We start from the raw sequence: 12,840 nt of genomic DNA on the forward strand, positions 1-12,840 counted from the left end.
CGTGGAGCCCGCCTGACCACACATTTGCAGCCAGCATTTTAAGCATTTCCTCATCCTTCACAGTTGGATGTGGTGCCACTGAAGCAATTACGAAGTTAACTGATTCAACTCCCGGAGCAATGTGCCTCACACACACTGCAGGGATGAAAAACGCAGTGATTGTTATTTCCTTTGTTTTAGGTTCAGAGGTCTGGTCCCTCGTAGGAACACAATTCTTTAAGCCATTCACCCCTTCACCCTCTGTCTATGGAAAAGGGAGATCTCGTGCCATCTCAAACATTTGCTTGCCAATGGTCTTATCAGATGGTTTTGAAAAAAGGCTTCTTAATGCATATATTCCAGCAGACCCTAAGTGAAGCATGTCAGAAGACACTACAAACACTTTCAGACCCAGTCAGGAATAAAAACAGATAATCTTCATGGCAAAGAAAGAGTTCCAAATTCCAGGCTAAAAAGGTTCCCCCTCTACTCGCGGTTGACTTCCTCAGCCTGGGGAAGCTCATTACAAATTCCGAACTGCTTTCTCACTTAGTCACTCGCTTGCACATGTGAACGCTCACACTCTGCTTGAGGTTTTTAAACGTAATGATAAGTTGTGTCCGGTTCAACAAGCAAAACGAATGGAGCAACAGAGTAGCTTTTTCTTCCAATCTCATGGTCTGCTCCAATTCATAGTATCCCAGCACCACAGGAATTACAAGCGTTTCTGCCGAACTACATCCTCACTTAGTCACTCACTTGCCCATGCACCGCTTGAGGTTTTTTAACCTCCCACGGAAGGATAGTTGCACCGGGTTCAACAAGCAAAACGAATGGAGCAACAGAGTAGCTTTTTCTTCCAATCTCATGGTCTTCTCCAATTCATAGTATCCCAGGACCACAGGAATTACACGCGTTTCTGCCGAACTACATCCTCACTTAGTCACTCACTTGCCCATGCACCGCTTGAGGTTTTTAAACCTCCCACGCAAGGATAGTTGCACTGGGTTCAGCAGGCAAAGCAAATGGAGCACCAGAGTAGCTTGTTATTCCAATCTCAATGTCTGCTCTAATTCAAAGTACCCCAGCCCCACAGAAATTACACAAGCTTCTGACTAACTGCTTTCTCACTTAGTTATTAACTTGCCCAAAAAATGAAATACGCAATGATTCTAATTATACAGGTACGCTCAAAAATACTATATTTATTATAGGCCCAAAGACACAATAGAAAAATGAATTAAGCAGGTAATATTAACACACAACACTCTAAAAGTAAAACATATGTACAGTCACCTTTGGTTATATAAATGCATTCAATTCACCTGAAAGTAAAGTGAGTAGTTATGCAATGGCCTTGTGCCAAAAAAGCCACAACATTCCTTTAGGAGAGGGGTCAAAGGCAGGAAGAGTTGTTGTGGTGGTGAGACATGTTCAGACTTCACGAGGATTTTACTGGTAAGCAATATCCCTTTTCCATCACGTAGAACCTCTTTTTAAGCAAATGTTTAAAAAGTGAAAGAATGGAATAAATCCAAGTTCTTCACAAACCTTTAGAATGGAGGAGATAGGGGCAGCTGTAAGTATTGCGATTACTCATTGCGACTTGGGAGGTCGGATGGGAGTTGCTGGTGGTAGGTTTTCCCACTGTAAGATCCAGAAGAAGATGTCTAGGAGCTGTGGGTTCCAGGAAGGTTCCGGTGTGGTCCAGGAGCTGAGTGCAACCCTGTCCAAAGAAGAAATGCAGCAGGCACAGACGCAGGGCTCTTCAGGACACTCTACCGGATGGGTCAAGTGACAGTCACCGCACACGTGTCATGGTATTTCACTCTATTCAGCCCTGCAGGGATAAGAGCAACAGGTGAGATACCATCTCATTTCAGAATGTTCCCTCATGATAGTAGAACTAGCATTAGCTTTAAAAGGGTATGTAGAATATATTGCCTTGAAGGTGATAAGTAAAATGTTTTCCTATATTATCCCTGTCAGGATATATTAGGTTCTGTTTAAGTATAGGTAGAAAGAGCAGTAATGTAATACATGTTTAATGGCAGTCTAGACTGTAATACTTAAAACAGCAACATTAGTGCTAAAAACTAGAAAATATACTCAAAATGCTTAAATACTCAAATGGGTTCCTAGAGGCCTATATAAGCATTGTATTGAAAAGTAGCTACATAGTAAGGCAGCTTTCGTAGTTGAGTTACAGACACATAGCTAGAAGTATATGCAGCGAATATACTAGAATCAAGAACAACCAACATTGTATACAAAATATTCAATGTAAAATATACAAAATGTATATACATTCCCAGTTCATCTAAATAAAGCAACACATTGTTCAAACACATTTCTCATCTTCAATGTCCCTCGGGTCTTCTCACTATATGAACTTAAGATTCAAACACATTTGTTTGGCCTGTAACAAGTCACTTCTTTTTTAATCAAATCAACTGGCACCGTCAGGTTCCTCCTCTGTGAAATCAGGACAGGCCACAAAGCAGGTGGCTGACACTATGGACGTAAGAAGCCCTCGGCTTCACTTTAAAAGATTCCATAAACGCCTTTCTACAACGTCATTAGACAGCTGGCAACAATCTAGCAATGTTCAGTTAAACACGATACAGCAAAAAATAATGACATCACTTCCTCTTATTCACACTGATGAGCTAGAAAATTAAAACTCCCCTGTAGAAAGAGAAAGGCTTGGATAAAAATAGCAAGTACCTTAAAGAAGGGATGTACCATAAAACACATACTTACAGTGTGCGTAGTTTAGTGTAGTAGTCTTTGAATCTACATGAAATGAATGCAGAACCAAATAGTGTGCACTTTTAGCTTAGCCCCTGCACAAGCAAGATTACAATACAACAGATTTAGGTGTATATAAATCTCCCCTATTTAGTATTAGACATGTAATGTGCACACACGACTGAAAGAAATATGGGTTTCCTTTTAAAACATGTCAGTGCCAATGTGTATGTCATCCTTTATAGCGTGCAATTAGCATGCATGCACTTACAATTAAAACTAGTATAGTATAGGTGTGGATGTGGATACACCATGCAGCATACGTAGTGCTTTGGCAGTCAAATCTACATAGAAGGCACATATCTAAGCAGAAGACTCAGTGAGTGTGTGCTCTCACAGCCCTCCACTGGTAAGTACACAGAAAAAAATCATTTTTTAAATAGCTAAAGGTGAGCTCACATTGGCCATCCATCCACAATGGCCCCCTTAACATGCATGCATAAACAATAAGCCATAATATGCAATGGAAATACTCAATTACTCAAACAGGTGTTGGAAACGAAAAATGGAAGGGATTACTTTCTTCTACATGTTTTACAAATGTAGATGGGAAGTTGAAACACGCCAATATAATGGTATAATTAGAATGTCTAGTGTCTGTCCATGAATAATAATTGGGGCCCCTACATTCAAGCACTGAGATATAAGACATTTTGTCTGTTTTAAATCTCAAACAAAATAGGCCTCCAGAGTGCATTTGCATGTCCCAAGGCCTGTTTGAATTTCTCAATTTAATAGCCAGGAAACACAGTGCTGAATGGTCTGATTAAACAGCTCCTGAAAATACAGCTCGATTGCATGACATGCGAGCCCGTCCAAGTAGTAACTACCTGGAATCCCTGCACTGAAATACATCATAATTAAGAGTGCTCAGTATTAAACGTAACAAAAGAGCATTTTTATTGCAGTCCAGGCCGTAAATCCTATAGTAAATTAAGCAAAAACTGCACTACTGATGAAGATCATGAGCTTCTAGTAGCAGCCAAACAATCCAAGGAACAGTTCCAAGAAAAAAGGAAGGGGCCAGGAGCCGGCAAATGTTAGCTACGGCAGATTCTGGGAGACAGTTGTGCACAATCCTCCCTTCTCCCATTGTGCTGTGCAAGACATATATACACACTTCCAAATGTAAACTTCACAGACAGACATTTAAAGTGTGGGAAACTCAGCACATAACACAGGGTAGTCCTTAAACTACACAGCTTTAATGCGAGGTGAATCAGGGAATGTGAATTTCCAGTAACAGATGTCAGATGCTGATACTCTGCACCTACACTCTAGAACCAAATGACCAGTACAAACTAGAACAATCTAGCACAGTGTCTAGAACCACAGCCTAGAACATTCTAGCTCTTGGGACCTAGTACCTTTAGATTTGAAATGGGTTCACTTAGTCCATTAAATATGAATTGGCAATGTGTAAAGCAGAACAGTGCTTTAGCAAAGGCTATTAAAAGGAAACATGCTTACACCCAAGCAAGACAGTGGTGTAACCTCCTGCAAATAGCAGCCAGTCATGACATAGCTATAGCATAGCAAAACTAAGCCAGGCAGACATATTGATGCATAAAGTACATTATCTGCCACAACCGGCGTGCAAAAAGCCTGCCCATCTACACGTGCATTGCAAAATGGACACATTCTCAACATGTGCACACATTTTGAAGCAACTCTAGTAGAAAAGACCACATTACAATCTATATAATCTATGCGGATGATGTGAAGACAATCGTCTAGTCCATAAATAACCATACTGGTTTAATAGAACCTGTTACACAGACACCTACCATTATGCTATCCAGCATAATGCAGGCAGAGTGATGAATAGCCATTTAGATAGCACAGGCGGTTGAATGCTCATTTTTGCTATCAGTGTAGATCTGCAACCAAGAATATTCAAATTAAAGCGAGGAGTAACAGCTTACTCATTTAATGAAGACAAGTGAAAAGCCACCCATTGGTGGAAAAAACTGCTCCAAGCAGAAGCGCTACATAAATCACACGCAAGAGCAAATGAAAGCAGAGACAAAATAATAGCTGTTACTAGCTTCTATATTTTATGTGTTGCTAGAATACATTAATAGTAATTCTTAGTGAAGTCTTACACCTGATGCAAAAATTAATCCAAGTGAATCAGCACAGTGTGCTTTTACACTTGAGAATCTGGTAATGGGATTTAGAATTAGCGATCCAATAATTGGCGGTTTTGTGGTCTGAAATGGGATACATTTTTGAGATCCTGTTTCACTATAGATTGCACTGGCAACTGGCCAAGTCTTGCTGGGGTTATTCATGGGATAGTCTAGAGTTAAAGGCCAGCAGGGGTCCTAGTTTGTTTGATGTTCCTGGGATTTCTCAGTGCATAGGTCATTGATAAGACAAGCTTGTGATGTAAAGATATAATGGTATATGTTCTCGTTCATTGGGAACAGGCACATATATAATGTCTTCACATACACCCTAGAGTGTACAAACAAGCCCATACCCTGAATGAATAGAGAAGACAACTTCATATGTAATTGCCCCTATGATATCATGACACCCAGAAAGAGGTGGAACTAAACCATTGAAATGCAATAAGAAAATATTCTGTGGAAGCAGGTGCATCCAGTGCTAACCACACCATTGCTAAAACATGGGACATGTACAATCCAGAATCATTTACATATCAGATGCAGAATCCCAATGCCAACTGGCCATTGCTGACAGCCATGGCTAGTGGTCTGGTAGTATTCTAAAATATACAGGGGGCATGGCCAAAGGCCATGGCCAGAGGCATGTAACAACACTATGGCATAAAAATACCTTGGAAATTCAAGGAAAAACCTAAGTTGCCAGGACGTTAAGGTGAGCAATGCATTGTAAAAAAAATAACTTTAGTTGCAGGGATGTTAAGGCGAGAACTTAACGCAATGAAACCCCTGAAATTCAGCTAAAGCCACCTTAATATTCCGTCCCCTGTTGCGCATCCTATGACCACAATGACATCACAGATGAAATCCCTGATGACATCACTGGTGACATCAGCTCTCCATTCGCCAGAGGCCAGAGAAGAACTCTTGCACATGGATAGAGTTTTCTTCCAGTTTATGTATATAGTCAATCAATCAAAGCCCCTGACCTTGGACAGGCGGTGCTGTCTCTATGCTGGACTTTATGGTTCTCGCCATGATTCCGCTGTGCTCTGCTTCTGCCCTGCTGTGGGACTCAGTTTGTCCTCTATTGCAATTTAACTCTCCTACTTCCTTTAATCTCGCCCTGAATGGTGGGATACGAATACTGAGGGCAGTGGGTCTCCTCTATCTCACACACCTTCATTCTTATAATTCAGATGTCATCTTTTACCAAACTACTACAAATGAAAGCATCCATGTATGTGTAGCTGCTGACTATTTCTCACAATGTACTCGCAATGTACTCATTGTTATAAACTATTCTAAAATGCTAAAATCACATATGTAAAAACGTATGGGTGATCTAAATATGTGCAAGTACCTAGAGTGATCTTTTGTCTGATGCCATCAGTTAAATAATCATTGTCATATATGATATTAGTGATGACACCAGTGAAATCACCATTGTGCAACTAGCCCCGGGGGACACTGGAGTGTACCGCTAAGATGACCCAGTCCTGCAGCCTTGAAACAGGCCCAAGACCTGCAAACATGGCAGCCGACGCCACCTCCCTTGGAACCACCTACATCACCACTTCTGACCCGGATTGGCTAGCAGCATGCCATCCAATAAGAGGACGTGCGCCCAGCCGGCAGGCGAAGCCGAGCTGCGAAGGCCACATGCAAAGGCCTACGAGACTCTCTGCAGCTATGAACCAGCCCTGAGGGACACAGGAGTGTTCCCCTAAGATGCCCTAGTCCTGCAGCCTTGAAGCAGGCCCAAGACCTGCAAACATGGCCACTGCCGATAATGCCACCTCCATGACAACCACCTACATCACCACTGCTCGCACGGATTGGCTACCAGCATGTCATCCAATAAAGAGGATGTGCGCCCTGCCGGCAGGTGATGCCGAACTGCAAAGGCCGTATGCAAAGGCCTATGAGACTCTGTGCAGCCCTCCGCTGCTCGCCATTGTTGCTTCGCACTCCGTCCACCTTCAACCAGTGATGCCCGTACAAACCAGGTAAGCCACTTGTCCTACCGCAATTTCCTGGCTCGCCCAAAGCTGTCCTCACCCTGGTGGCACACAGTGCGACCCCCCTGGTCCGCATGAAGCCACCCCCAATCAACTCTGCACTCCTCTGCAGGCTCGTCCGCCTCTGTGCATGCACTCTCCCAGTGGTTCACAAATCTCTGCGCAGATGCGTAACAAGCCGAAATGACAGGCTAAGTACCAGAGTCTTGCCCCCATCCAACGCACCCAGACCCGCCCTCTGTGGGCTCTCTACGCCTCCATCCTGGGTCCACCTAGCACAGAGCCTCCTCAAAACCCCCACGTCTGCCACCCAGCGAGGATTTACACCAGTACAAACCTCCCTCAGCAGCCGTGCTGCCATATGCACAAGCATGCCTCCAGCACCATCAGCAAACAGACTACCTAAACTGTGCATGCACGTGCATAACTTTGCGCTCACCCCAATCGATTGCCATCTATGATGCCAAACCAGACTCACCTACTACCCACTTACTTCACTCACTTAAATCCAACAACATCCTTGGCCTTTAACAGTCTGGTTGCCGCCCAGCCACGGAACGGAAACTGCCCTGCTCGACCTAAAAAACAGATGGATGACATCAGGGACACGGGCAAACCCGCCCTACGCCTCCTCTTAGACCTCTCGGTCGCATTTGACATTGTTGATCATAAGATACTCTACCGTCACCTCTCTTTCTCAGCACACATTTCCCCCGACGCCATCGCCTGGATCACCTCATTCCTTCAAGGCAGAGCCATGAGAGTATTCGGTTCCATGTAATAATGTCCCAGCAGAAACGTCTCCTGACAAAAATGTCGCCATTTTTTTGCAGCAACATTATTAGATTGAATATAACCCCGATTTTGGTTATTTTTTTTACGTGGGGAGCAGGGGACATCCCCACAACCCGTCCCCATATATAATGTCACCATATAAAATGTCGCTAATGGCTTTTCCCAGTGACATTCTTTATGGGGACATTATTACCTGATACCGAGTATTCTCCGACCAAGCTTCCGCCAAACCAGCTATCATCCAATGCAGAATATCACAGGGTTCCTGCATATCCCCCACGCTCTAGACCATCTTCACCAGACCATTATTCAACATACTGGATTCACTCGGCATTGTATACACTAACTACGCCGACGATACACAAGTCCACCACCCCCTTTCGGGCGACTACGAGACTGATGCCAAGACCCTTAACACCGCCTATTCCATCATCCACACCCGGATGGTGGAAAACTCGCTATGCCTCAAAGGGGAAAAGACAGAACTACTACTGTTAGGACCCACTGACATACTAAAGAAACTTGACAAACGATATTCATCCTTCAATATTAAGAACACCATTATCTCAGTTTCGCAGGCTGTAAAAACATTCGGGGTCTACCTAGACTCCAACCTCTCAATGTCCAGGCAAGACAGCGCCATTGCGTCCTCTGAAGCCTACTACACAAAACGACTAAACGCAGCTAAGCCCTTCCTTACCACCGGAAACTGCCTAACTATTGCGAGAGCCTTAATTGGATCTACATTGGACTACTGCAATGTCCTCTTCGCAGGCACATCGGCAAAAACCTTGAGAAACTCCAAACTATCCAAAATAACGCTCTATGTGCCGCAATAAGCATCCCCAAAAGGAACACATCTCTAATGCTAGACAACAAGCCCACTGGCTACCCATCCGAGAACGTGTCTTCTTTAAAACACTTGCCCTAACCCGCAAGTGCATCAACCACACAGCCCCACCCTACCTATCGCAGAGAGTAACTAGACCCCTATCCTCCAGATCTACGAGAACACCCTACAGCAACCGACTGGTAGTACCCAAAGTGAAATGTGCCAGACGGGGTGGTGTAACAATCCCCTTCATTGCCTTTAGGCAATGGAACTCCCAGCTGCTCTCCCGTAGAACAGAACCCTCACACCTCGCTTTTCGTAAAGCTATCAAAACTTGGCTATTTACTTAAACCGGTTCCTGAAAAGCCTGCACTGTTACTATACAATGTCTCAATATTCAATCTTGTTATGCCAGCTAGATGTAACATTCCAATCTCGCAAGATGCAATTACATTATATAAGCCCTCGGTAACTAAATCACCCGCCGTTTAACACATTATGCACATCAGTATGTAATCCCCCTGTAACTAAGTCGCTTTCCATGTAACAGTGCCACGATGCCTTCGGGATGTTTGTGCGCTTTATAAATGCAAATAAATCAGTGAAGTCATACATGATGGTATTTGTGATGTAACCACAATATAACCGCTAATGATGACATCACAGTGAAAATCACTGATGACATCACTAATATCATCTATGACATCAATGATGGAATCACCGATTACATTACACCACTAACCGGCCATGGGTAGTGGCAACAACATTTGGCCGTGCTGTGAGAAACCTGAAGGTGTCTCCCTGGTTGGTCCCCAGGGATCTGTCATCCTGGTGGCTAGGACACCGCCATCGCTATTGGACATAGTTCCTGGGGGTGGACCAGCGAGGGAGGATCACCTGGATTTGAGTCCTCGGGGAGTGGGACACCAATGGGTGAAACGTGGCATCCCACTTCCTTCAATGCCTTTTCCCCATCCTCTTCAGTAGGACATTCAAAAACACTGCCACCCTTTCCAATACGTACACTTTCACACAACACGAAAGACAATGGACTAACACCAGAGCTGTTTATTTGACATGTCCCAATACAAGGGTCAGGCAAAGTCAGGCAATTGACCAGAATCACACACACCTGACGGCCCTTTCCCTTGCCTACAAGGATAAAAGGTGGAGCAAGAGAGCACAGAATGAGCAAGGCAGTCCGCACAACAAGACTGCTATCCAGATGCAGTAGTTAAAGGGGAGAAGAAAGGCGGCGAATATCGAGAGACTGACAAGGAGAGACACGACCTTGTCCTCTTCGACTCAGACCCACAAAGCCTCTGCAGAAGGAATCCTAAGACTGAGGACAACAGCCCAAGTGTGTTGCAGCAGATGCAGACAGTACACACACCGTGCTACGCTGATAAGCCAGAGTGAGGGAGACTTCTGCTACCGTGGTACTGACCCTTGAATCCAGATAGAAGGAAAGCCAAGCGATTCGTCACAGCTGGTGAGTCGAAGGGAGAACCGATAGAAACCGGGCTGTGTTGAGTGAAAGGCGCAACGTGGCATATTGAGAGAAGTTCAAAGAACTGTAAAATTGTTAAAGGAAGACCAGCTGCAGAGGGGACCGGCACCACGTGGGTGCTGTCTCGAGAAACCCTGGTTTATTCCATATTGATGAAACTCCAGATACCATAAGGCCGTAGGAGAATCGGCAAGATAGGTCAACGTGGCCATACAGGAGGTCTAGCAAAATCCCTGTACAGTCCAAAGTCCTTGACCTACAAACTGTTGAGAAAGCAAGGGAAGTGAATCCCACAATCATTTAAAGCAAGAATAATTGTAAAGTGGCAGGAGTGAACCCGTTGGAGGGTTGCCAATAAAGAGGGGCGAAGTCTTAAGTCCCAGGAAACACTGTTAACAAACATGAACCCGGCGGAGGGATGTGCACAGACATTTTTGTAAAAAGACATTAATAGTTGTGAATGCTGGAAAAGCCATAGTGAACCCGGCGGAAGGAAGCTAAAAGTAAGGAGGGGTCAGTGCCCGGAAGGGGTGGGGGGACCCCGGAATGAGGAATCCTCATCCTAAGTAACATAAAGAAACAAACTATCATTTGTTAAAGGAACGTTTATTTAGTTATCATGAATACATCCGGTCCTCGAAGGAAAGAGACTTTCAGGAGAAACAAGACTTGGCCATCGACGGCCCTGATAGCTGAAAGCAGAACCGTCTTCTTGTGCTGGGAAAGCTTGATAGTGTACTGTGCTCCAAGATCCCGCCTTAAGTCGTGCTCAAAACATGGGCAAGGGAGACCCAGGCTACCGCATCCTGACATATTATTTGTGAACACTTCTTTATTTTCTTGAAAACTATCCCACATCCTTTTTGTATTAGTTGTACGGACTGGCGATAGGTTTTTCTCAGTATCGCCCCTTTTATTTGACATAACGCCACTAGGAATGCCTTATTTGTCATTTGATGGTCGAAGCTTGCTTCCATCTTAGATTTATGTTTAGATTAGGTGTTTTTCCAACCTGCATAAAGGTTAATAAACACCCTTGAACTTTGATCACTTGTGTTTGTCTTTACTGTTGCCACCATGAGTTCCTTACAGTGCCCACTGTATATTTGAACACAATAAGGGGCCACTGTAAACTGTGATGTCATCATTGTGGCCATAGGCTGCGCAACAGGGGACGTGAACTTAAGGTGGCTTTAGCAGAATTTCAGGGATTTTGTTGCATTAAGTTCTCACCTTAACGTCCCTGCATATAAAGGTTTTTCCTTGAAAATATATATACACAAACAAACATAACTTTGCTGGTTTTTGATATATATATTTGTGTGTGCCTATGTACAATATATATAGGAGAAAACTAGTTACCCCTTCCTTTCACACTAACACGATTTATGATTGCACCACATCCTGGCTAGGTGCTTAAATTGTCATCAACATTTATTTATTTATTTAATTTATTTATGGTATTTGTTATACGCCCAAACCTGATGTATCACAGCATTAATCAACAGAACGTTTTATTATCCAACATATAAATGTGTTCTTTTTTCTTCAAAGGTTTTTTATATTATAGCATACACAATTAGAAAAATGACACAAGTAAAAGACATATTCATTCCAAATCTTTCAACAAACGGTGACACTGCAAAATTGGGTCTAGGCGTTAGTACAGTGTGACTTGTTTAGTTACAAAACACCATCTTTTTGTAGAACAGTTCGATGTATTTCATAATAGTTAACAATCCACACATAGGGCCTCATTAGGAGTCTGGCTAGGATACTAGCAGTAATACCACCGGGATACCGCCATCGCAAATATCATTACCGCTACTCAGCCCGGCGCTATTGGTGCCAGATCACGAGTAGCAGTACAGCAGTAAGTTCCCATTCCCTATTGGGTCCATTCGACCAAATTGGGTTAGGGGCGTATTACTGTGAGCGATAATTGCATCTGCAGGAATAGCACTGAAAATTGCCAAAAACAGGCGGTAAGGGGACATTTTTATCTCCAGCAAAAAGCTGGAGGTAAAACTCCCACTTACCGCCCGACTCAGGATTAGGCCAACCTCTAAATGCGGCGGTAACATCGTTACTACTGCATTTAAGGGCTAAAGCCCAACTCAGGATGAGGCCCATAAGAGATCAATCTGGTATACCCCCAGTTTTTGAAACGAAGACACTGGTCCTAATTCACAGAAGCATTTTATAATGGCAAAACCCCATTGGAAAACGTTCTGTGAATTATCCCCTGAGTCTTGTTGCGTGGTGTGCAGGGCAGACTTTTAATTACATTTCTTCTGTATATCAAACAGGACGTGGAACTGTTCCACTCTGGGAGTGGAAGATTACTTGTATGCCACTCTTTAGGTCCTATTATTCTTCTGCTTATGATATATAAGGTCGTGTGAGTAGTAGAGGTATAAGGAAAAGCTTCAAGAATAAGAAATCTCACAATAAATAATCAACATCAAGTCCATCAAGGATCTAAAGGGTGGCATAGAAGTAATCTTCCACTCTCAGAGTGTCTTCGTTTGAAAAACTGGGGGTGTACCAGATTGACTCATACATCTAGCAATTTCTCCTTCTGATGAGGCCCAATACAAAACCAAATGACAATAGTTGGGAAAAGCGTATCATAACAGAGGGGCGGAAACACGTGTCAACCAAAACCTGACTAGACATCATGGGCTGACTAGTCTTCCATTTTCCATAAAGGACATACAAACATTTGTGTATTCTTCCACAACAAATCTATATCTGTAC

The 12,840-nt window shown here is 43.5% G+C and overlaps 1 protein-coding gene across 2 annotated transcripts in view; it reads right to left on the reverse strand.

Moving 5' to 3' along the window:
* Positions 1–1,199: 1,199 nt before the first annotated feature.
* LOC138575570 (zinc finger MYM-type protein 1-like) overlaps positions 1,200–12,840 on the reverse strand; it is a 315,041-nt gene continuing 303,400 nt past the window's right edge. For both annotated transcript variants that reach the window (XM_069649494.1, XM_069649493.1), the window contains one exon: positions 1,200–1,819. The gene's annotated coding sequence lies outside the window, so the exon portion shown is untranslated. The remainder of the gene's footprint in view (positions 1,820–12,840) is intronic.

The sequence above is a fragment of the Ambystoma mexicanum genome, chromosome 1p (genome assembly GCF_040938575.1).
Source record: "Ambystoma mexicanum isolate Mex_15411 chromosome 1p, UKY_AmexF1_1, whole genome shotgun sequence".
Lineage (NCBI taxonomy): Eukaryota > Metazoa > Chordata > Amphibia > Caudata > Ambystomatidae > Ambystoma > Ambystoma mexicanum.